This window comes from Bombus pyrosoma, linkage group LG4 (assembly GCF_014825855.1).
Source record: "Bombus pyrosoma isolate SC7728 linkage group LG4, ASM1482585v1, whole genome shotgun sequence".
NCBI classification, from domain to species: domain Eukaryota; kingdom Metazoa; phylum Arthropoda; class Insecta; order Hymenoptera; family Apidae; genus Bombus; species Bombus pyrosoma.
The window spans coordinates 14,029,552-14,056,350 of record NC_057773.1 but is presented as its reverse complement, the minus strand read 5'-3'; the positions used below and the strand labels follow the sequence as shown (position 1 = coordinate 14,056,350).

General features: G+C 47.6%; 1 protein-coding gene across 1 annotated transcript in view; it reads left to right on the top strand.

Moving 5' to 3' along the window:
• LOC122566690 (E3 ubiquitin-protein ligase MYLIP) overlaps window positions 1-26,799 on the top strand; it is a 38,091-nt gene that overhangs the window by 824 nt on the left and 10,468 nt on the right. The window lies entirely within an intron of this gene.

Genomic DNA, 26,799 nt, shown 5'->3' with positions numbered 1-26,799 from the left:
GATCTTGAGCGAGAAACGGAGGCGGAGAATCTTGACGCAGGATAAATATATACGCGTAAGGGATAAGAATGTAAATGTATGCGGAAAAGTGGCGGGTCGTGAAAATGTAAAGCATATTCGGTTTGAGGGAAAGACGGTGGTGGTGGTGGTGGTAGTGGTGGAGGACGGTGCCTTACGGCTAGATCGTAACTCACGTGCGCAACAGATGCCTCGGAAACATTCGGCCACTTGCTCGAGCAATTTGAAATTTCAGGCCTATAGCGGCGTGCAAGGTATCTCGTTTCTACGGGGAATTTATTAGCGCGCCGTAATTTTAGATCGTGGGCAGGGGGTTGAGCATGCTTACGATCGTAATTTATTATCGGGACGCGGTGACCTCGCGACAACCTCGACGGCCGTATCACCAGTAGTAACGTCTCGTTTATTCTTTGGGGTATAACTTTATTTATAGATGCGAGACGCATCGGTTGCGTGTAGCACAGCAGTTGCACGTATGCAAAGAGATAAGACTACCACCAGCGACTAACAGCCTTGATCCTCTTGCTCTCTGTTCGTTCCGTCTACCCCGCGCGTTCTCTTTCTTTCGTATTTCTTTCTCGTGCAGATACCTGGATCGTTGGTATCAAAAATAACCGTGATCAGTTTATAGAAACCTTTGCTCGTGTTAAACACCCCTTCTGCCGATCGAGCGAAACGAGTTTACCTGGCGTTGCACTGGTCACTGTCGGTAACCGTTTTGGTAGGTTTTGATAAAATTGTAGATAAGAAACGGGTAGAGAAAGAATCCTCGTTACTTTGTCTACCGAAACACGGAAATAACTTCGAAGCTTGGGAAAGGAAGCGAGCAAGCCGCTGTCGCATGCAAACGAGACGCTGCACGTAGGTACGCTCCCAGCGACGTGTTTACTTCTAATACGAATCGGTGCGGAGCACTCGACGATGATTACGGTGTAACCAAGTGGGTCAAAGCCTAACTAGGTCGCAATTTCACCGAGCATCGTATTATTCGATGCTCGGTACGTGTACGCTTATTGACGAAATAAATTTTCATGGATCGCTGAACGTACGTATTTTCCATTGCGCGTATTTGTTCGTACGGTCGCCGTTAGATTTACTATCGGGCTGTTATTGTTTAAGTTACGGCTCTCACGGGCGAGTTGGAAATACTTTTCCTCCGCCGCTTTTCTTCGATTACTGTCGACCGAGAGGAAGAGAAACGTTGGAAGGCGGCACGCATCGAAGACCGTGTTGGGAACGACCAAGGAGGTAGCAAGCTCGTTCATCACTAACCGACGGTCCTAAATGTTTCCTTCGTGGGTTTTAAAAGTTTCAGCAACGGCCGTGTTCATGCTCCGGATGTGTTTCATCGATTGTTTTATAGCTGTACGGACCTGCGGGACTCGTCTCTCTTTTATCATCCAGGCTACCTCATCGTTACTCTTTCCTTCGTTCGTTGGTTCGTTCTCCAGGGACCACGTGGAAAAAGGTACGCTCGCGGATCGTGCCGTTCTCACGTACCAGTCCGATCGAATGCTTCCTTGCCGAGTTCTAATCTTCCGTTACTTTCGTTGCCTCTTGCAACACGGTACCGCGAAGAGGCGGTTCCATGTAGCAACGACTTAATAAACTTCGCGTCTTGCATCGCAGGCAGATTTTTCCGTGCGCGTTCGAACGATTTCGTTTGCAAAAAGAAGAGGCGGCGCGCAACAAAGCGCAACAAAGCGCAACAAAGCCTCTTTCCAGCTATAATACTCCGTCGCGTTCAACGGCCGTTGAATAAGGCAATATCCCGAGGCTTTATCGTGCCCGTTTTCCACGAACAACGAGGGCCTGTTATTACATCGGAAAATTGCTGGACCCGCGTTTTCTCCTCTTTCACTCTTCGCGTTGTTCCTTTTTTCCGGTGTTTGGCAAAGTTCGCTTTCAAACAGGTCCGTTCGCTCTTTTCATTTTTGTCTTTAATCTCGTTAGACGCTATTTAGCAGCCGCTAGATGGATACCTTCCGGCGGAATAGGAAAGGTCGGAGCGTTTCTGTATCCTCGTTACTTTTATGCAAATTCCGAACATTCGCCTATCTCGTCTCCTTTCTTCTTCCCTTTCTTCTCTCTTCCTCTTGTCTCGTTGTTTTACGTGGTGCGATCCATCGCGACAACAAGTTGCGTAACACAACGTATACGTATACGTGATTACACGTTGTCGCGTATCGTAACGCACGATAGAGACGTATTCGTCGCTATCGCTGCGTCCATCGTGATTCGCGAATTCGCAAATTCCTTGCTTCGGCGGCCGACCACGGATTGGCAAACGTTCTTTCCGTCTGCTCGATCGATAAATCGAACGATCGACGTCGTACGACTCTTTTATCTGCCTTCGAACTCGAGGTATTTCGCACACGATGATACTCGACACGAAATATCACGAGCATTTCGAGTCCAGACAGACGTCCCAGACGTCACGGACATCCAAGATACACGCGTTCGTCGGTACAATGGCGTGCGAACGAAACGCCGATCAAATACCGTCGAATTTCCCTTGAAAAATATCCACGTGTATGGCAAACGTTTTTACAGCGGCGGTTATTTCTCGTCGTTACTCTCGTTGAAAAAGATACACTCGCGTATACGGGTAACGAAAGTTACCGAGGAAAGAACGTGGGGTTTCGTGTTCTTTGAGCGCACGCGGTGCGTACGTATACGACTTGAAACGGGAATACAACGAGCACGAATTAATAAGAAAGATCAGGTGGGGATCTTTGTTGACGATGGGAATGATCCGGAGATTTTCTTCTTTCTCGCGTGCAGCGTGTACGAGAATTATCGAGGCGAAACGTTCAACGGAATTTCGATCGACCAGGTTTCGATCGAACGTACAGTTCGGAGAGAAGACGACGAGGAAAGTTTCGAACGACGTTCGAACGTTGCTCGGTTGTCGGTCGAAAGAGAAAAACTGGATGATATCGGGTAATATTCGAAGTACGGTTTCGACGAGACATTAGACACAGTGATTGGCTCGTTGGCGATTCGACGCGGAAATTGGGTGAAATACGTTAGATTGGAAGCGGCGTGACAGCCGGAAATGAGAAAATCTTCGTCACCTAGAACCGCGTGGTATTCTTGTAGCTCCGTAACGTTCATCGATAAAACTTGTCGTATCGGCCGGGTATCTGTATCTACGAGTACGAAATATTCTCTTCGAAATGTCTTCCTTTTGTCTCTCTGTTCCAGCGATACCGTTCGCATCCGCCGATGAATCGCACGGTATCGCGTTTGCGGGAAGCGGACGGAACGGTTCCGGAAGCGTGTTTTTCGCGACAGTTGGGTCGAAACGAAGAGTTTAGACAGAAAACGAGAACACAAAGGATATGAGCTAACAAACGCGAAGATAGTACCCCGCTGGGGGTAGCCACCCACGCGATGATCAAACAGCTAAAAAAGATTCACCAAATGTCCAAATTGGACAAATTGTGAATTGAAATTATTAAATACAAATAAAAAAAAAAAAAGAAAGCGAGAAGGATCGCTCTGGCGGGGACCCTTTTTATCTTCGCAACTATTCGCGTTGTTACGTGGCGCAAGATGGACCGTGTGACGTCAGTCTTGATCTGGCCGCCAAGGCCCCACATAGCGTCATTCCGACCCCAATAAACCCAAGCCTTTAGCTTAGCCTTTAACATTATGTTTAATCCTGTTAATGTTTCCGTTTATAGCTGCTTTTTAAAACAGTCCTTAGCTTTATTATACGTTCTCAAGAATCACCGAGCAATCGAGTATTTGCTTAACGGAAAAGCTGGGTTTTTCCGGAAACTAGGTCATGCGCAAGCCACGTGGATAGGTTTTCTCCTCCTATTTTTCTTCATTAGCAGTGGCTATAGGCAATGAGCAACGGGGATCGTTACCATTTCTCTGCTAATACAAAACAATACAACCGAGCTTTCCTCCGTGATTACGCGAGAGCAGACAGTCAGTTGATCTTCTGGCTCAGGTTCTGTAACCATTAAATTCTCTTTGTCCATATTGTATAGGAAATTGTTAGAAATATACATATCTTAGATTCTGTTACCGCGGTGTTGTATCAAACCAACCACCCCTATTGTCTTAACTGAAATCGGCGGATCGATCAAATCGTGGTGTCGATTATTATAATCGTAGCGGGAATTTACGACTCCCGTTGACGCGATATCTCGCGAACGCGTCTCCCCGCGATTGGTCGAAAATACACGCGTCATAGGTAACTCGTTAATATCGCGCGGTCTTATCGGTCGTATCCATGCTCCAGCGGTCGTTGCTTCTTCGTGGAAGAAACTCTCTCGCGCGTCTTTTCGCTGATTAAAAAAGGCTGGATTATGCGCTTATGCGCACTTTGCGCTCTTACTTCGAACGCCGCGTATCTTTTCTCGTTTGTTCGTAACCAGCGAATTATCGCAACCGTTATAATATACGGTCGTTGGAAGAACGTTGGACGTTGGACGCGGTGCCTGGCACAGCTAGAGGCAGGCTGCATATCTCTCGATCCCGCGATCGAAGGACAAACTTTGCGGACAAACTCCGCTACCTCGATATTCGGTAAATTATCGAAGCTGCTGTTGGTCGAATCGCGTCGAGCGAAATCCAGCCGAGAGAGCAAAGTTTGGAAAACAACAGAGGGAACGACGGAACTTTAAAGCTCTCTTACGCGGTCGAGTTTGCCGAACGAACGGTCAAACCGTCTTCCTCTCCATGGAACGAATCCAAATCCTCGCGATCCAGGATCGCCCGTTTATCGTAGTCGTCGCGAACACGCAACCTGGTTCCGTATGGCGATGATGTATCTTTGCCGCGTAGGTCGCGCGGTCTCGTAGAATTTCCGAGCAGCGTTGGGGACGCGTTGCGGAGTATCGTTGACCGACGAACGAATTTGTCCATCCTTTGTCGCGCCAACGACTATTTATCCGGCGAGAACGGAGATGGGCGCTGCGTATAAATGAAACGTTGAGCGTGAAATCGTAACGTTGTTCGTTCGGCTCGTTACGGTACGTACGAGTATCTCGGATAAGCGAAATCTTTAGTCCCGACGATCGAGGTTCGCGCCTGGAATACAGTCAGGCCTACGATCGATCGAGTTGCGACACGCGGTTACGAAAATCGCGTTGGCAAATTTCCTTGGGAGAAAGGGAAAAAGGTGACGAAGAGTCGTAGAAGAGCGATCGATTCCCGTAGGTATTTTGTCGCGAGTTACCACAAATTGCTACACGCTGCTCCATATACGGCAACGTATACGTTTCCATAACCATCGAAACGAAACCGTATTCCACGGTTTTGCCGGTTATTTCGCCTTCGATGTGTCCCGTTTCTCGCGTTCTCTTCCGCCGGATGTTTTCACCGTATCGTCGATCGCGTTGATATTCGACGTTGAACGACCGCGTCGGATCTGTCGTATCCGTCGACGCGATCGCTCGAACAACGATAGCTTGGCCTTTGGTGAGAAACGGTCGATGCGACGTAACGTCGTATCGTACGGCGACGATTGCAGCGTTGGCTGTGCGATTTCTTCGATCGGTTCGATCGGTTAGTCGGAGTCGTCGTTCGTTCTTGGAATCGTAGCCGACTCGAGGTCGCGTTTGAACGATCGGCGAATCGTCGTAACGCGAAAACGCGAAGTAGGTACTCGCGTCTTCCTTTCGAGAACCGATACCGACGACAAAAATACACGAGCGAGTATCGCCTTTCAACGCGAATTACCTACGCAATCGCGTGGCTCTACAAATGGGTCGTACTTACGCCGTATGCGCTACTTTCCGCACTGGCGATATTCCAGGCGCCGCGTCGGAGAGGATAGTTCTCAGCCTTGATGCAAAGTACGATAGAGACGAACGACGGCATATCCGTTTATAAAGCGCGAGTACCGCGCAGCCGTTCCTTCGATCCTCCATCGAAAATATAATTTGGCGAAAGCAACGATTCGCTGTTTCCGCCGAACTGCATTCGCGTCGAATATTTCGAAACGATCGACGCGCGTTCCGTTTTCCTCGAGAATTTGGATCTTGGGAAACGTTCGACGAGCGGGCTGGTCGTTTCCACGGTAAACGTAACGTAAATTTTCCTGCGGAAGCAAACGCAACGTTACGCGCCAACCGGTCTACGTGCGCGTTTCTAAGGAGGCGTGGAATCGGTATCGTTTGCGGTCTGTCGGAGATCTGGTAAAACTGCGTTTGCGATTACGCCGCTGGAATTAAAACGGTAGAATCGTGAAATCGTGGCACGCGGTCGCGTCACGGTACGTACGTGTTATTAAGAAAAGAATATAAGCGAATAACAAAGTAGATGAAACCTTATCGAAGAAAAACAGGATGTACGATAAAACGCGGAACGACGGTGTACCGGCGCGCTCGCGCGTGTTCGTTCGATCGGGCATAGTTGCTTTCCAAGGCACCGAACGTCGAAAGCAACGAATCGCTGTACCCTTTGCGGCGGATCTTTATGACCGCGATTTATTTAAATTGGCTGCAATAGCCCAACTTCCTGCTTAAACGCACTCCGTCGGACAAACTCGCCCGCCATTGGACGACGCTCTTCTACCTATTTGCATAGACCCTGATACGACGCAAGTGAGCGCGTACGTGGTAACGAAGGATCGCTGGTCGTTGGAGTAACGTTAGTCTGCTTTGTACGGAAACGGGACGCGGATTGGCGGTAACCGATGTTACGATACGTTAAGGAAGAAGAAGATCCTCCCGTCGTGGTGGCAAGCGCGCATCGAATTTGCGACAAATACGGAGAACGGAAAGAAATCTCGATTTGCAAGCGGCGTGTGTCTTTTTCTGCAGCGAGCGAGATTCCTTGATTTTAATGCGCGATACGTTTTTATTCCTCCGCGAATCAATATTTAACGACACGTGTCGTCGATAGAAACGTAGGTATTTCCTGTCTGGAACGACAACAAACAAAGCAAGGCAACGAAGACGTTATGTATTTCGCGACGTATGAATATACGAATAGCTAGAGGCATAAATAATTCATACGTGGCAGAGGTTAATGAACAGCATTCACGAATTCGCTGTGTCGATATAAATCATAAGACCAGTTTCTCGTAGTTGCAAATATCCTGCATTCTGTCCGCGAATCTTTCCCTACTCTTCCGATCAAACGATATTTTTAGCCGCCAGACTTTACTTTCGAACGTATTTAATATTCAAATCCGTGCGTTCGAAGGAGAGAAGCTCGCAACACGCGAGGTAGCCAACGTACTTGTTACATACGCGCAGTTGGCGCACGCGAAGTTCGCTCGCGACCACTTTGAAATTGGCAGCGAAATCTTTTCACTTTCCATGTTGCGTCGTGAACGATGATAACCCGCGACGTAGCGACTTTTCACGCAGTTGCCTGTCGGATTTATTGGTATCTCGAGCGGGGCCGCGATTTGACAAGGACAAGGAGCCTGAGAAACGGGTTTCCGTGTCGTCGGATGGTGCGCGATCGTTAGGTCGATGTACGAGCCGTTCGACGGAGCAAGCCTTTGTTCGTAACGCGTGAGTTTTCATCGTAGACGAAGACGGAACGTTGCTTGGTACGAAGTAAGAGACAAAGGGTACGGTATCCGTTTTATATATCGGCGCGATCGAGGTATACGTGGTACGCGTAACGGTTGAACGCGAGATGAGCGTTGCTCGAGGACGAGGAAGTAGAAATCGAAATGGTTTATGCGTGGTAGGTTGGCCAGCGAACGCCGAGATTACCAAAACGCCAGCATTTGGTATATATATTTTCCGAGATAACGAGCCCGAACGACCTTTGACTCTCGACTCTTGAACTCTAATCTGGTCCTTTTTATTCGGTATATTGTCGTACAACCTGCGAGTAACGTAATATCTTTTCGGCGAGCTTCGAGCAAAGTCAGCAGCAACTTTACCGCTGGCTCTTATCAACGCGGTGACCGAGTTTCGTCTAGAATTTTGTCTAGAATTTTGCCTAGAATTTCGCCTAGAATTTCGTCCGCTGGAAGACGTACTAGCGTGGCGCAAATAAGATTCGCCGCTACTATGTGTAGGAAGCGAAAAGAAACGTTACGTTCGTTTTATCGTTGGCGGAAAGCGTAAACTGCTGGAAGCGAAGTAGCGCAATGTCGGGATAACGGGTAAACGAAAAGTTTTCGATCGGTTTAATCGCACGTAGATTTTACGGGTTCCTAAAGTATGGCGAGAAGGGTGGTTGGCACGGTGCCAGAGGCAGCTCGTGCAACGGATTCAACTTGCAACGCGCAACCTGTAGGCGTTTTATCGTTGCCGGTTTTTATCTATCGCCGACAAATGAAATTAGCCGAGTTCTCGTTATTCTCGTGGCAGTGCTCTCGATGTATAAATATACGAGGCGCGGTTAACCGGACGCAGAAACCCTATCGAACGATCGTGAATATTTATATCGTTGTTTATTCGTGTCGCTGGAAACCAGCTCGATTTCATTTTTAAATCGATTCCCGGGAATCGCAACGAAAACAACATTCTCCTCTCGCGTTTAACTGTGTTTGTATGGAACTTTTCTCCCTCCCCCCCTCCCCCCTCCCCCTTCTCCGCCACATCCTTTTCCGCTACGCGATTTACTAATCGTACAAGCCGCATCCCACTGTCCCCTCTCGCCGCTTAACTCTGTTTACAGGATTCGCGAGAAAATTCTTATTACGCGGTCGAAGGTCGTCGAACGGATTCCTAGCGCAACGGCAATTTCTATGGGATCAGTCGCTAAACGAATCGTGGATTCGTTGGTTGGAAGCGAGAAACAGACGTCGCGAGGAAAGAGCGCGTAGCTGGCTTTTATCGTTCGATAAACTGTAACCGACGAGCCGTTACGGAATAGCGAATCGCGACAATAACGGCTAAAAACGAGAGGAAACGAGAAGAAACGAGGAACGAGATCGGGTAAGGGCGTGCGAGCGACGTTGGTTTACATTTCGCGGATTTATTGATCCGGAAATGGCACTCGGCACGCGGGATGCAGGAGAGTGGGATGCACGGAGGCGGAACGCGAAATACAGAGAACCGTATTCAACGATTCGGTCAATTACCGGTTCGGTACTCGCTTTCGTATGGATTTTACGTTACGCTAACGGGACGTAGCCGAGCGTTTCGCAGGATTGCCGTCGCGCCACGCCGAATAGCTAATTAGCGCGTCCGCTTAACGCGATTGTCAAAACTTATTTATAACGACGATACGGGTAAATAAGGTTTGACCAACTCGGCAGCAGCGTTCACGCGTCGCGAATATCGCTTTCCGTGGTCGCCGTTCAGAATCACACGGTCGGTTAAAGCCGATCCGGGATATTTTAAACGCGTCGCAAACGGATTCGTGCGTTGCGGGTCGTAAAATTTGCGGATTATCGTTGCCGCGTCGACCGTGGTTTCCGTCGTTGAATTTCGTCCGTGACGAAAACGCTTTCTACTTGCTCCTCTCTAAGCTCGTACCAGCCGCACGTACAAATAACAGATCGACGAACGGTACCATCGGGACGGAGTCGTTGGCCCGAATGAAAAATGAACCAAGAACATCGGAAGCGTAGGTAGGTTTGGGGTTAATCGTTGTTTCCACCTTTTCCGAGGGATCTTTTCTTCTCGGCCCTTCTCGTTCAGCCGTTGATGGAACGTTCGCTCGCAAAATCGGACGACCGAGCGAAACGACGAACAGCGGACAGATTTATTCGTCACCTAGCACGCGCTTGGAATAACAGCACCCGAAGCCTACTTACGAAACGTTTACGCGTTATACCGGCGCTCTCTTTGTACATTCGTCTTATCGCGCACTTCGTTGCCGATAACTCGCACGCGTATTACGATTTCTCGCACAGTGCAATTACGAATCGACCTCCTTCTCGTCCGAGATGAAATACACGGTATTTGTGCGTGCGACTTTTGATATTTCTACCGCGTACTTTCTACGTACGTACGCGTATACAATATCTTGCACTTTGCACCGTGAAACTTGCAGATTGCATTGAACGTCGGTTCGTATAAACGAACGAAGTAGGACTGTAGATTTTCTCAGAAGCATTGGTTTATACGATCTCCTATAGGTATTTAAAAGTATTTGTTTCTCATTCAAGCAACGTTCTCCGTTGCATCGTTCGTTTTTACCATTGGTCGTCGCGGAGTTTGCCGAAGGTTCCGTAATTGAAATTCCTCGTTTTTCCTCCTTACGTTCGATGCAGATGCGCAACTGCGCGTACATGCACCATCACGCGTCTTCGCGAATGTTTATCGAACTTCAAAGCGTTTCTCTCGCAACGTCGAACGAGACGTCCTATACTTGACGTTTGAAACGCGATAAAAGAGCCGTATTGGACGAACGACGCTTCTTCGTCGAGGCGATCTACGGCTCTTCCGGTCAGACCCGAACCTGCTCGGGATTCCAACGACGCTGTTCGAAGGAACGAGTTCCAGAGTGCCGAGACTTTGCTTAACGCGTATACAACGTATTTACAGCTGGTGTTTCGAGCGTGCAATGCCGAAAGAAATCGCGCGGAGATTCGACAAAAGTTTCACCGGCTCCGGCCAGACCGTCGAAACGACGATTATTTCGCGATCGACTCTTAGAAAATTTGTCGAGCAACGAGACGACTCTTATCGTCTTTGATTCGCGGTTGATCGATGGCATCGTTGCGTAACGTTACGTAGTTGTTAATCCATTTGCGTCCAAGCGCGGATTAATCCGCGCGCTGCGACCGCTTCTTATTTCAGTCGCTAAGTATTCTTCAGACGCCAGAGTTCACGTTTGATCCTGTTGAAGGTCACTGCCTTTAANGAAAACTCTACATCTGGTCTTTTTAGCTTTCTAAAGCATTGAAGCCATCGACAGCGCATAGACAAAAGACTGCAACGAAGGCAGGCCATAAACAGTCGAAAGGCGACGTTGGCTTCAGGGTTTTTCAGTTATAGAGTAACACTGCTAGCGTGCGGATCTGGACCAGCTCATATTATTATTTCAACTTTTGTATCTTTTTTCACTTCCGTATTTCAAATATATTTTCTACCTTATAATTTATCCACGCGTCTCTCTCATTATACATCTAATAACCTCAACAGATCCGTTTGTCAGCATCTCGCCTAGATCAGTTTATTGTATCGACCATTTTAAAGAATTCCACGAGAAATAATATGATTTAATTTCTTATTTCTTATTTTTTTTTTTAAATAAACGATTTTTTCTCTTTTCCTCTGTTATAAAGAATGTGAGATGCGATGTTTGCGAAGTAGCATTGTCTACCGATCGTTTTCAACAGTAAATTTTCGATAAACTCCATGAAGAATTCGCATGTCATTTACCGCACCTACGGCCGATCGCGCGTTGTCATAGGGACCAGTCCTCTTAAGCAGAGCCACGAGGCAAATGGATTAAAATTCAACAAAATCGTTGCATATTTGTGCGTATTTTAATTTCGCTCGTTTGTATTACGCCGCTACCGTAAATAGAAACCGGTCGACTCTGTAAAAATCAACTAACTACTCGCCGTTATTCGTGACGCGTCTTGCTTTCGCTTTCTCCCTTCTCTCCCTTCTCGCATTCGTGTTTATCGTAAAAGTTCATCACAAAGAACGGAAAGCGGTGATATCCGTTTGCTCGTCGGACGAAACGGATCGATCGACGATTAACGTTCGATAAGAGTCGAGGCGAGAAGACGAAGACAAACGTAGCGATGCGGTACAACGAGGCATCCGCACGGACGGATGTTCGAGGCTTGGGACGATCGAGAATCCGATAGCCGGACGAGAGCGAATACGAGAAACGCGGCAAACTCTTTTGGATCGCGTCGTCTAATTTTTAGGCTCGCGTTTGCCTTTCTCTTACTTGCTTTCCGTGTTCGCGCGCAGGTAAAAGCATCGGAAATTCGTAGAAAGTGGAGTATTTTGTCTTTCCGATGTTAGGTATAATAAAAATAAAGTCTAATCGAAAACGATTCGACGATGTTCGTTTTTGTCACGAGACTTGTCGATTCGCCGGCAAAGTCCAAGTTTCGCGAGTTCCCGACAATTTCGTGAAATAACGTCATTTTCGTCTGGGTATAAAGTCCGGCGCGCCTACTGAGCGTCGGTATAAAAAAAGAACGAAAAGATGAAATCGCATTTTGGACTCGCGCTTCTCGTTTCTCGCGACCGACGCTAGATTCTTGTCTTTAACCGTGACACTCGTGAGCGAGCGCGCTAATTATATGTTTACGGTGAAACGCAACGGCCGGCGAACGGATTCTTTGAACCGTGACTTTGAATCGTTCAGGCAACGAGAAGTTTCAAATTTCCCAAGACTCTGTCGTTTAGTTAGCGAACGTAACGCGCGGGACGATTGCAATGTCTCACCCGCCCGCATCTTCCGCGATAGCGTCTCCAGACGGGCGTGTTACACGCTACCAACTCCCAGTACTTTCGCAACGAAATTTTCTTTCGTAAACGTCGAAGGAATATTCCCGGCTCACGATCGGACTACGTGGGCGATATCGTGGTGGGTGACAAAGCGAGAAGAGAAGGAGCGCGTCTCTTTTTCGCTCGTTCGACGGTTGGAGCAAGTTGGCCGAATCTCGTGCGGTTTCGTAGCGACGCTCCTGTCACGTCGGGGACACGAGAAATCGCTAAACCGATAAATCGCCGGTGATCTCGCGTCGCAGTTCGAACGTTTCACGAATAAGGTGAAGGAATTGAACTCCGTATAAGATGATGGAAATTTTATTGCATAAATCCAACAGACTGACTGCTCAAAGAATTATAACAGAATGATGTGTCGAGCGCTAAATTTGGAGGGTTTTTATAGTGAGGTTTTAGTCCCTTTGGAGGGATTATCGTCGGATGTATATCAGAGGCGGTTATTCAGTCACTGTCTTGTCATTGTTTCGATAGCTATGACATGCAGGATGTTTTCGTCTACTTGATTACTATTTCGGAGCGGGTGATCCTCTTGAGCCCGTGACACTCCCTTGGCTTCCTTCGTACTTTGCATGGACGCGATGCGACGCGCGACATTATCGAGTCTAGGTCAACCGCCGAACGTCCCTCGACGACCTTATTCCCCTTTCGAACTTGATCGAACGAAGACGCGATTCCTGTCTTTCGTTGCACGGCGTAGCGCGTTGACGATTTTCCAAGCGCCGGCGAATGTGCCGTTTCAGAGAATAAAAGGGGAAGAACGGGACGCGCGATTGTCCGCGTTCGATCAGGATCCTCTTTGAACGCGCGCAACTTGCCAATCCAATTATCCAACGTTTATACCGCAACCTCGACCGAGAGCATAGACAAAGCCGGTGGAACGCGTTAAATGGTACTAATGCGTTTACGTGTGTTCTATCGGACCGGTCGTCTGGGAATGAAACCGAGTGGGTATTCGTTGCGCGATCGATCGGTACGCCGTTTGACGTAAACTATCGTGACCTGTATTTGGAAAATTCTCTTTATACGTCGCTAATTCCAGCGTAATACCATCCCGTGTGTTTAAAGATGTCGTTCCTATTCTAACGTCGACCGTCGATGTCGACCGGTAAATTATTCGTTTCCCCGCTCGATTCCCTCGTATCGCGGTAGATGGTCGTTGGGTTTTCGATGCCTCGATACGAGGAATTTTCACGCTCCAGCTACCGTCGCAGATTGCTCGCTCGATGGAAACTCTAATTATCGATAAGTAGCTTTGCTAATAAATTAGAAGCCGGTTTCGCGTCATGATCGAGCGTTTGTTACGCCTTCGAGTCGCAACCTTCCGTTTTTTATCTCACCGTCCGTTTCGTCGATCCGCTCGATCGACCGTCAGCGGCTATCAACGCCGGAATTAAAGCGGTCGCGCGAGTTTTCGGAATAATCGCGCGTAAAATATACTTAACCTGGACGGATTCTGCTAAATCGATTCTCGTCGCTACGCGATTAAAAGCTAAAGGCGTGGTAGGAAGGAGCTACGGCTCGAGTATCGCGCGAATTGGAACGGACGTGTGCCCGATGCACCGTTCGAACGGACGCTTAGGCGATAGGACTGCCGGCTTTCATCCAAATTCGATAACGTCGCTACCGATCGATACGAACCTGCAAGGAATCGCTGGTAAAGCAAAGTTTGCGGAAGACGCATGCAACTCGTTGCCAACCGAGATTACACGGTCGAATCGAGTTAGTACCGCGGTCCCTTGCAGCCCGTGCAACTAATTTTCTTTGCCCGTTGGAGTTTACGCTCGTTTCTCCGCCTCATGCCGCGTGATTATACGCGGTACTCCGGCTTAGCGACCAGATTTTTAACCCTTTCGTCCTTCGACGCCCGTAGTTATCGTTGCTCGCCCGCGTTAGAAACGCGGTTCTGTCGAATACGAGCAGGGAGAAATCGGATATCGGTATATCTTCCTCGGTATAAATTCTTGGACGCGTTTAAGGCTACGGTTTTTGGTCGACTCTCCTCTTGCGCAACGAAACGATACTCGGCGAAACCACGTACCGTACGCCGTAAAGTAAAGGTTAAACGCTGGAAGCACGCTGTTGCGCCAACCACCGTGTAACCGCTGCATTATCTCGATTAAAATACTTGATAGGATTTCTGGCATCGACCGAGGTAGAGAGTCGAGTGCGCGGAACGTTGTGAGAAATTCCCAAGCGGAAAGACGGACGAAAGATGGGAAAGAGGAAAGGTATTCGTCGCGGAGAGATCGATCGATTTATTTGCCAAATCGTTTAGCAACGTATCGACGGATAAGATGGATATACTCGTGCCTTCGCTTCTCTGGCGCGCTTCGATCGCTTGGAAAGGTCGCTCCTGCGAGATTTGTTCCTCTTGTCCGCGCGCTGTTTGCGTTAACGATTCGATAGAAGCTGGGAGAGACTCTTCGTCTTCCGAGACGGTAACAGGGAAACGTGGAAGAAATTTCGAGACAATTTCTTGCCTCTTGCAAAATTCTTGACGCGTCTCGAATATTCAGCCGAACACCGTCTACTCTAATTAAATTGAAACGAATCGGCGAGCGAGACGATCGACGCGGCACAAAGGAGGAGCTAATCGAAAGCGCTTCTTGCAGGAAATTACCTGGCACGCGTAGTCAAACGTCGCTTCTTTCTTTTACTTTTCCGACCTTTCTGCCTCGGCAATTTCTCCTGCATTCTCGAAGCGTCTCTGCCGCTTCAATAGCATCCGACGCGATATTTTTTTTCTCAAGTTTCCCGTTGACTATCGATCGACCGACGAATTCTCCGTTACGAAAACGATTTAAGTTTTCTTACTTTCGCTTACCTATCACGAGCTTCGAAATTGTCAGTTTGTTTCCACCAACTCGTAAAATTTTATCCTCTTACAGGCAGCCAGCTAACTTCTCCCCGTCGCTTGCTTCTCTCCCGTTCCACAAATCCAGCCGTAAATTCCTCGATAAATTAAATTCCCGCTTGAAAATGGAATTCTTTCCCCGATCGCACGGAAGTCTATAAAGACTATCTTTGGACGCTTTTTTCCACCGCTGTACGACTCTTAAGAGCACTCCGCTCCTCCCCGAATCGGCTCTTCGAGACGCAACTTTAGCTCGGGACTTTAATTACGGACGTTAGCGAGCGATTTGTCCGATCGATCGCGGTGAAATTCGTCGAGCGAATATTTACGCGGAGGAACGTGAGAGAAAAGGAGGAATTCTCTTACAGCTTCTTTCGCCTCGGGCGTAGAAAAGGAAAATGAGAAGAACGAGCGGAACGCGATAGAAGGAAGAAAAGAACGAGAAGCAGAGGAAAACGAAGGAAAAGATTTAGCCGACCGAGAGAGGAATCTGCGACGCGTTGTTTTCTTACTTCGGTTTGCGGTTTCCATGCTCCACGCGTTTTCCACGATTTCCGCGGCTCGTAGAAACGCTAAAGGAGAGCGCAAGAGGATTTGTCGCGATTAACGTTCGTTCATCGTCGTCAACCGCGTCGAAAATGACGAAGAAGGGCGAATCCAGTGGCGAAATATTCTATTGGATTGGGTGGTTGCGCCACTATCGTATACGAATCTTATCGTTATCGATCGCCGTTCTGTTTCAACCTTCTGTTTCAGCCTTCTGTTTCAGATTCCGCGTAAAGTCGGCAGTCGCCTCGTTTGCCTGCACGGTAATATCTTCGCGTTTTCTCGTATTCGCGGTCGTTCTTTGTCGCGAAAGGAAAAACCCGTTTCGTGCAAACACGCGCTTGTTTACTCAGCTACGACGGGCTTACGCAACAAATTATAAGGTTCCATCGCGTCGGCGGCTATGCATCGAGCGTGCGACGTCGACTAAAATGCTGTTTAGCGTGGCACGTGTTTTCGACTCGTAGCTGATCGGATTCTGAGATTTCCCTGGCGGCGATCGAGAGATGGAAGAGGCGACCGTGCGCGGTTGTTTTCCTGATAGATCCGTCGGTCGTCTAATTTCCAACGAACTACGATTTCTACGCATCTCGAGTCGAGACGTATGAAATTGGGGCGAGAACGTTTGGTCGCGGGGCCAAGTACCGCGTCGAAAATGCCTCGGAAACAACGATAAATCGCTCGCGGCAAAGCCACGCGTGCACGCAACCGTCCGTTTCCACAAAGCAAATGGAACTAGGTTAGAATCGTTCTTTTTCTCACAGCCTTGCTCTCTCTCTCTCCCTCTCTCTCTGTTTTGCGAAACCGAGCAGCTGAACCAGCGCGAGGAAACAACATTTTTTGCACGGTTAGCACTTCCGACCAGTGCAACCGGCGAGCGTTATTCGCGCCCCAAATTTTTTGCCTCGCGAGGAAACCAACACGCTTTATGATACGTAGAAAAACGAGGAGCACGCGAACGAGTTGGATTACGCCATCGATCGACACCCGTCCCAAAGACATCTTTCGGCCCCTAGAGATCTTTCGACGTACGCATTTGCTCCTGTTTCACGTACGCTTTGTTAAACCCGTTATTTTCCCCGTTATAGCACGGCTACGTACGTACGAAGCGTTCTCAGAGACGTTACGTTTCGTACGAACGCAAAGAGACGACGTGGACAAAGCGCTGATTCACGATGTTTCCTGAAAGCGTTTCGGTATCGTTGAAATGTACGCGAGGCGTGGCATAGTCTAATCAAAAATGCAATTAAAAACGCGACAACTAATTAACGACGAAAGCAATAATTGGAAATATCGAAGTGGAACGCAATTTTCAGCCGGTTGCTTTCGTTAAAGCGAGGAGCCGGCCGCTCTCTCGTAGGTTAGAGCAGCAAGAGTTAGCTCTCGCTTCGATCTCGCTTTTCCATTTGCGCCTTGTTTCTCGCTTCCACCCTTTCTCCTTTTTCAATCTTCTCCGTTGCTGTTTGTTTCTCTCTCTCTTTCTCTCTCTCTCTCCTAGGAAAATGGTACACGCTTCTCGCTAACTTGGTAGATTACGACGGCCAATTTCAGTGGATATCAATCACAATCTGCCTTCGTCTTATACCTCGTGATATACGTATAGCTCGTCGCTAGCTGCGACGTATTTCAGCTTTTTCTACATCTTCCATTCAATTTGGAAACGTTATTTTCTTCCGGCTTAATCTCGTAAAGGATATCTCTCAACGTTCACTTATGCTCTCCGTGATACCAACTTAACATCTACCGCAACGATTCGTCACCTCTACTACGACCTGGTATCGATCGCGTACCAGCCTGCGAAATACGATTTTCGTCCCGCGAAATATTTCTCTCGTTTGTACGTAGAGTCGTTTTTCTCTCTTCTTTTTTCTTTTCTCTTTTACGAGATCGAACAAGGAAAGGGAAGAGTGTTTGACCGTACGCGGTAGATCGCGTCAACGAGAGTCGTAAATTCTCGTTACGATTAGATAATCGATGCCTCGAATTGGTCGATCCCCTATTTCGATTAGGATGATAGAGATGGTTGACTGATTGTAACACTGAAGTAACAGGTTATAATATACACTTTGTTCCAACAAGTTTGTAGATATAAATAGTGACGGGTGCTGCGTGTACACGTATTCTCAGAGACGTGTAAATAGTAAGTTACGACCGATGACCGATCAACGAATGAAAAACCAGTCGAGAGACGTCGACTGATCTAGGGATGACAGAGCAGCGAAGTTCGATGACGATGCTGTCTCAGAGGAAAACTATTGCTAGGGGCTGGTCGCCCCACCACCGGTCGTTTGCGGATGGAAATGACCATTCAACATGGGAAAAACTCGACCTTCCCATCTTTTTACCTGATTGAACGATAACCATAAGGAACGTCTCCGTTTGAAGGGTCTACAACGATCAAGGGTCTTGACAGTAAAATAAAAATGCTTAATTTTATGACAGTTCCTTAGGATTATCGCGGTCCGACTAATTATATTTGCACAGCCAATGGTCGCTTGACCAAGGGATGGATTCTGGTTTATGTAGAGTCACCGGTTGTAACAAAGAGAGAGTTATTTTGCCGATATCTTTTACCCACCTGACCGATATCGATGATCTTTCGATATATCTTGTAAATCAACGTTCCGACAACTTAGTTCTACATATATATGTGTGTGTGTGTGTCGCTGGGTCTCAGTGTCCGTCGTCGTTACCACTACAGTGAAAGTTGCCTGTACAATTGAGCATTCGTCGCAGCCTATGCGTCGGTTTAGTTACATATCAGTCGCTTGACGGCGATCGGTTAAAAATAGCATCTAACCGAAACCTAAGAATAATATAGATACGCCAACAACGTGTCTATGACCTGTGATACAGCAACGATCATAGGCCGACGCACACGACTGTCGCCTCGCTTTTTATTCCCTCGCATAAACTATAAACGAAAGATAGGAATTGGTTTCGGATTCGACGTTGTTTTATGTGGCCACCGTGTCGCGCCGATCGCAAAGCGGCCGATACCGACGCGTACGCTGCCGCACGATCGTAGGCAGAACTCGCCGTTTGATACCGACAGATTTTTGCGAATATCTCGGAAACTAAGGGTAAGCGGCGGTTTCACGTATAGGAAGAAGTTTAGGAAAGAGATGGATATCGATAGACGTGTAGACGAAAGACTCAAAACTGCGACGAAGAAGAATTATCTACGTTGGAAGCGAAGGGGGACGGGCTTTGAAGCGTGCGAGTCGAGTTTCGTGGATTCCTGCATCGAGGATACAACTTCGGAGAAGCAGGAGAAGTCGATCCGACGAATCTTCGAATCGAATTTCATGTTTGAGAAACGAACAGGTTCCGGTAGGTCCGGGTAGGTTATTCTCTCTAATCGCGTTGAAAGCTGTGACGAGCATCGGTCGATAAAAGTCCACCGTGCCGCGTGAATCGATCGACATCGTTGCCTGTGTATGCGTGCGTGCATGCGTATGGGTGTGGGTGTGGTGGGGAGAGGGGGTCAAATGAACAAATGGCGAGTTCTCCAAGTCTCTTTTTTGGCGAAATCAACCACCTATCGAACTTCTATCGGATTTCTATCGCGTTGCCGCCGTCGGGGTTCTATCGAGTTTCTACGTTCTGCCGAAATTCAGAGAGAAAAGACTCGGAAAATAACTTTAGGTTAATCGATTCGACGCGTAAACAGAAATAATCGCGGTTCGACGTATCGATAATAATGCTCGCGAATGACCCTCCACGAGACTATCGTTGCTAAACAAATTTTCGATAAGCGAGTTTCCCACTGTTTGGTATTTTTCGTAGAAACGGAAGAAAACAAAAGACCGTATCGCAAACACGACCGAGCTTATTCCAACAATATGAGTTGTGACAAACGTTTACGTTTGTCTCTTACGTTCCTACGGCATTCCGCTGTGCGTGTCGTTTAAAGTTAAACTTTCCACAGGATAAAAAAGTATGACTAACCTTGACCCTGTTTAGCGAATTAACTCGAACTTGGCGTACGTTTACCGACGATTTCAATATTCGTGATAACCGTGCGAGCCACGAGATATTAAGCGCTCGATAACTTTATCAGTGACTGGGAGATTAACAAAAATAGGAGAAAAACGGTAAAGCAGCACGATAGCGTTGGTAGAAAAATGTTTCATATACTTTGGTTCGTCACGAATAGTCGATAACGAGTCATCAACCGCTTTGAATTTATCTCTCGATAAAAACACTGTCCATTGTAAACATCGATTATTACACACAGTTATATACGTACGAGTAACCGTACCGAATCGCTTTTCTGCTCTCGCTTTTTAATGCTCTTAAAAGCGCTGGATCGCGTTATATCTGCGTGACAGAGAAGAATAATAACTGTAACTTTATAGGCAAACGATGAACGGCTATCGATTTAATTTATCTCGTATATCCAAAGATTCTCGGTTATAACCTAAAATTTTCAGTCCCCTGGTCTCTCTGCTCTCCGTCGGACATTGTCGTAGTTGCGATTCGGTTGTCAACGTTGGAAAGTAAAGCGTACAATCTCTTTAGTTTAGTTGGCAACAAAGATCGATATAGTTCGTTTATGATTGTAAAATAGAAGTTTGTTAGAATCACCATCGACTTTGGACGTTAAATCCGCGAGACGTTCGTTGAAATCTCGGTCCCTCGCGGATAGTTAACAAAAAAATACCGATAAAATCGCATATAGTTGTTTATTTGTCTGGTCGTTTTTGCAGCAACGGCAGCGTGTCCTGCGTCATATCCGGAGCTCGTTACAATTCGTAAGTGAAGCGAGAAAGCGCGTGGACGAAATTACTGCCAAATAATTCCCACTCGTCTCTTCCTTTTTTCTCGTCAACCTATTTCGAAACTTGCGTTTACGTCTCATCGTACTATACGAAGCGTTACCTGTAACGGCATTTCTATACTTCGTCGACTACTTTCTCGTTGTTTCCGGTGTGTCGACTTAAATCCTCTCTTTGCGATTCGTTGCCTCGTTACGCGCACGTTAAATCGAAAAATCAGCGAACACGGTGAAACTGGTCTCTGCTTGGACTCGTTCAGGATTGGATTTCCAAAGATCGGTCACGTTCGCGTTTAACGGCGAGTGTAACGAAGAGGTTCGGCTCGATGTTCGGAGCATCGTCGGGGAAAAAAGGAGGGTAAAGCCATTGCGATTAGCGTGCATCGTACGCGTTATCCGTTGTAAAACGAACGATTCCTCTAATTCAGCAGCGCGCGATCTCCGTGCTTTGTAGGTTATGTTGTGGCGCGCTCGGAGACCACGTTGTATTCGCGTATATCTAGGTGGTACGTATACAGATACGAACACATAGAGCGTAGCCCGTACATAGAGTTCTCCGTATGCCATCGAGCCGAGTCGATGCGATACGTTTGCGTCGGTGTATGCATCTACGAGTCGTGGCACGTTGAAACTGCACGCTTGCCGTTACATAGCTCGTTTAATCTCTCGCGCTTTGCGTCCCTTTTCATTTCGAATGCCAGCCGGCTAATTCGAGCACGCGCCTTCTATTCTTACAAACGAACAAATTTACCAAACAATTTGCCTCTCGATCGAACCGTGTTGTCGGAATTTGCTGCTTTACAGGATACAGCGCGATTAAATTACGAGATTTTGCTGTTTCTTCGTCGGTGGATCGTGAGGATTCGAAGCGAACGCGTGGGTCGAATTTGCCCCGTTCTTGAACGAGCGCGTCGTTAATCGCGGGGGCGTGTTCCTCGAACCAGTTACCACGTATCACGACTACGCAGGATTTCGTTGCGCACATCGAACGAACGGTTCGTGGGTAGTTGCGCAGTGGCCAGAGTGATTAGATGGTGTGATTAATGCACGCTCGAAGCTCGACCGAAACGCGCATTAATCTTAGAATAATGGTCCGCTTCACGAACGACGTACTTCTATCGCGCGACTATTTGCGTATCGGACGTGAATTACGGAGAACGGCGAACGAGAAAAAAAGATCGATTCGTTGCTCGAACGCGAAATCTACTTCGAAACTTTCGAACGATCGTTCCCAGACGAGTTTTCGGAACGCTAGAATTTGGCCATTTAATCGAGGTAAATAAGCGTCGTGTAGTTTGCGACCATTATTGAATTAAATTACGACAGTTATATTTCTTGCATAATAGCGAATACAGCGAATTACGACGTATTACAAGTCGACGGTACGATAATATGGTAATGGTAAATGACGATAGAGAGCGAAGCGGAAAGAAAGAAAGCTACGAGAGAGAGAGAGAGAGAGAGAGAAAAGATCGGCAACAAGCAAACGATCGAGACGATTACGTAAATCACAGATCGAAGAATCGGGTACTCGATAGGAGAGAGCAATTTCTAGATTGACGCACGGCAACGTAGAAGCGCAGCTAGTGCTGAATATTAATCGATCTTGTAAAAAAAATCTGTTGTCGCGTCACACCGTTCAACCGTCGATATCCCTAAACGCGTTTGAATGTTTCCGATAATAAGCCTCAGAGGTGAATTGGCGCGATTCGAAGCGAACCTTCTTTTCTTTTTCTTTTACACGTGGAGAAATCCTCATGAACACTTACTCTGCTGTTGCTAATAATCGACTAAAACTCCACGATGACCATCCTACGCGTTTGACAGGAGTGCTGCAGAAACCACTTATGAATTATCTTTCCGTTGAATTCGAAGCGAACCTAAGAAACCTATATCTCTCGATTTCAACAATCCGATTTTTGCGATATGAGTTTTTACCATGAGGATGGCGGAAGAGAATCGCAGAGCGTGCGAATTAGCGCAAAGTGCGGGGATGTTGGAAAAGCGAGGCGAAGAATTTTGAAACGATTATTCGCACGACGATCGCGAGAAGAGCCACTACCGGGAAAGGATATTCCGGGATCACGGATGCTACGAGCAAAGGATAAAGGAGCCCGATTTAAATAGCTTTCGGAGGAGAATGTACGGATCAGAACGAATGATGCGACGGTTTGATACGTTAGTAGCGAGTTTGTTTCTACGACATCAGCGACTGAAATTAATTGGGTCACTGTGCGAGCGAGCAACGTCGTCTATGCGAGTAACGACATGATAAATCTTCGGGCCGTCGTTATGGCAAATTTATGACTGCTCGTTGAGACACGAAGGAGACGCTTGTGATTCTTTCACCTTCCATCTTCGATATCGTCTTAGACGGATAGATCGTGCAAATTCGCGCGAATCCTCTTACCGATTGTCTCGCCAAATTGATCATCGGGTTTCTCAAAGGGAAAGAGACGCTATTTGCGACTAATCGTTGCAGCCGTGTCGATAGCGGATACGCGAGCTGCGAACGATTTTTCGAAAATACGATAAATTACGTGGAATTGCAATTTTTAGTTCATTAAAAGTTCGCTGGTATCTCGGAACTAGCGAGTAACCGAAAGAGTCGAGGATAAAGGGATTCCGGCTAAAGCGGAGTAGCTTGTATCGTAGAAAGCAACGGGGTTCCAACAGGAAAATACGTTTAGACGCGTGGACGTTGCGGAAAGACGAAACACAAAACGCTGGTACGTACGTCGACGCGAGAAACGAATTCCGTTGCACTCGACTCGAATAAACGCTTTACGTTACGCTCTATAGTCTGTACGGCGTCTCGAACCGTTTCCTACCTACCCTCTTTTCCTAAATTCTTCGCTTTATTTTCTATTCCGGCGATTTACATCTTATTGCCTTTGTCCGGTCCGTGTTTCCACGTCGTATTTCCACCTCGGTACTCTCCTCTCGATTACTCCTTGATTCGATTCGCGCCACCTTCTCGAATACGATTTCGATTTTTAAAGAACTTTCACCGATCCGACGTCAAAGCCAGGAAGAAGTATTCGTCGTTAAATCCAACTATCGCGCGTATTCTTCGAGACCGCTCGAACGATAAGAGCATTCGTTCCTCCGCCCTTTTTCCTTCCACCGCTCGTCTACGTCGAAGAAACTCGAAAACGAAAAGACCGACGTATCTTAGTATGCCGGCTCGCCGAGCAACGATTTCCCTTCGTTTCTAGCATCTTTTGTGGGTCAAAGAGGCGGAACAAGATATCTCTCTGCGCTATTCTTCCGCAACCAAGCGATGCCAGAGACGGTCGGCTTTCGAGGAATCTCCGATAAAGAGATATCCTTGCCATGACTGAAAGGATTCGTTTAACGAAAGATCTGGTATGAAAATGCGAGAGAATCGATTTAAACAAGGACGTACGTACGTATTCTACGTATAATCACAAAGCCGTCTTGCCTCGCAAATTGTCTTCGACTCGGATAATTAGCGGTATCTTTCGATTCTACGTAGCCCGAATTCCTTTTCGCAATTTGTTCGCAGGGAGACGAAGCAATTTCTTCTCTTTTCGCCGTAGAATTGCCACACCTTTCTCGGTCGCGATAAGACGAAAGTCGAGCGTTGCTTCGTACAGGCGCGTGTCGTGCGCCGAGAGTTTAAAGCTGGCAAACGTTACGGACGAGACGAGACGAAAAGTCGGACGATCGTCGAAGAAAACGAAGCTTCTCCGCGGTACTCTCGCCCCGGCACTCTCTTTCGCCGTTCGACTACGTTCGAAAGCCGCGTCGCGCTCGAGAAGCTTCTCCACCGGGTGAAATATTGCGCGCTGCTGGTCCCACGACTCGGAAACTCGTCCTACCGTGAGTAGTCGCACGCCGGAAATATCTCTGAAAATGATTTATTTATTTATTTACGCGTTTATTTACATGTACGCGTAAACGTACGGGTATGCATAGACGGGAAAAGTCGCTCGGAAAACGTCGCTGACTCCGAGCGTCGATGAGCCAGCGCTGAAAAAGGAATACACGGAACCGTGGAAAAAATCGATAGAGCGACGATATTTATCGGACGATTGACAGAGACTGAACTGCCCATAAAGGCTACGACGTATGTGTATGAAAAAAGGCGAACGATGTCCGATAGTTTTAGTCGGAGCATAAAATTTTTGCCAAGGACCGTAACTCGGGACGATCGATGCGACGATGGAAAAGTTTCGAGTCTCATAAATTGCTAAACGTCGGACGCGACTCGCGTCGACATTTTTTCCAACGTTGTAATTCTCGATGGAACAGGCTGATAATCGCGAGACGCGAGTCGATACGAGAAGCCGAGGTGATCGAAAGCGGCGATGCCCTGCTCTTTCGAGCTTCGCGATACACACGGAACGACACGAGGCCCGAATCATCGGATCAGGTCGAACCAAAGAACGGGGTATTATCGTCGTGGAAAAATGTCGATACTGTAAATACGAGACGAGGAGCTTCGGGTCTCTGCTGGAACGTGGAAATCGAACTGAAACGCGTTTAATCGAATCTGAGTCGTAAGCTGTTTGAAAAATGGGGAAAAATAACGACTCGACGTAGACGTATTGCTCGAAATCTAAACACATTCCGTTCCACGTTTCTTCGAGGTTGCTGCTCGATGATCTTCGAATTACCTACTGTTGCAACGTATAATTACAACAAATTACAACGTATAATGGAAGTTTTGGTACGCACAGAAAGAGGCGCGGGTTGATTCTCGAAAACTCTCGCAGCCGAATTAGATTTCATTTAGCGTTGCGTATTCGTTAGCGGTAACGCGAGACGATTCGATGAAACGAGAGAACCGAGCTGGATCAATGATCGGGAAAATTCGATTGGACGTTTAATCGTTCGTCTCTCGCGCTCCGTTTCAACAGCGATAAAGAAGGGCGTAAAACGCGTAACGAGTTTGCAACATCTGGTAACGGAAATAACGGACGATGTCACGTGACGATGAAAAATGATGGACGTTACACGACGCGCGTAATTCCGTCGGCGCGCCGATAGGAATCGTCGCTGGAATCGCAGCGTCGGAAATAACTTTGACGGAATAACATTAACGACTTTGCCCGCGATCCAAGGAAGATCCAAGCAGCGATGGTCCGGGCGAGGAATGTAAAGAAACGCAGCGCGCAGCGGATAGCGCGCGCAGGCAAGAGACGAGCCGCGTGTTAAGCGGAAAATGGCTGGAAAAGCCTACTTTATCTACGATAGAAACGTTTCGATAGTTTTAAAAGGTGCGACGAGTCTGTCGGATGCTTCGTGATCCGACTGCAGAGTGGCAACGCGGTATGGTTGGGAAAATAGTTTCGGAGGGAGAATTCCTTTGCAAATTCCTGACGTTTCTCCACGCAGGAAAACGTCGCGAATCGTCGCTCGGATTTTTCAAATGGCTGGCGGTTAGACGGAGAGCAACGATTCGATTTGAATCGTAGACGCGGTCGCGAGTGTTTCGAAGAGAAAACAGCGGGGAAAAATATACAGTCGCGGAAAAGCAAGGCGTAGAACGCACGGCGAGACGAGACAGCCGCGTTGAAAATGCCAAGTGGCATTGTTCTTGTACGGAAGGGAGAGGGCGCGGCGAAGGAGCAGGAAAATTTTACCTTCTTGTTCTCCGCCGGGACTAACGACCCTTTTGAGCCGCGGCCGGTGGGAGGAGGGCCAGTGGAGAAGCTGTTGAACCGAGGAAAAAGAGGGGAAAAAAGCAGAAAACGAGGGAAAAATAGGATAGGGAGGAAAGGAGAAAGACGGGAGAGACGAAGCCGAGCGTCAAAGAAGTTGCGGTATATGTACGTGCCGAAGTGGTCAGGGTCTTGACGAGCCGTGTTATCGTTCTTCGAGTACCTCGATAGCGCAACAATCGTTAAGCCGTCTACTACTATCGCGAGCATGACGGTGCTGGAAAAAAATTGACGAGAAAGCAAGTTGGCAGGAAGTTGGATCCTCGCCGAGAGGCTTCTAGTCGAGGAATCGAGGAATTTTCTTACTTTTTGACAATCTTCCGTCCCTTAATCTCTCGTTTCTTTTCCTATACTTGCTGCTATTCTTCTCGCGCCCTTCTTGATCGCCGAAGGATCGGCAAGCTTCTCCTCGTTCTCGAAATCCGCTTCACCGAGCGTTTCACGCCGAGAAACTTTCCAACGATCGAAAATTCACGGCAGAAAGGCAAACGAGAAAATCTCGAGCGTTCTCTCCGTTTTCGCGATCGCGCACCCCGGTCGCGTATCGCAATG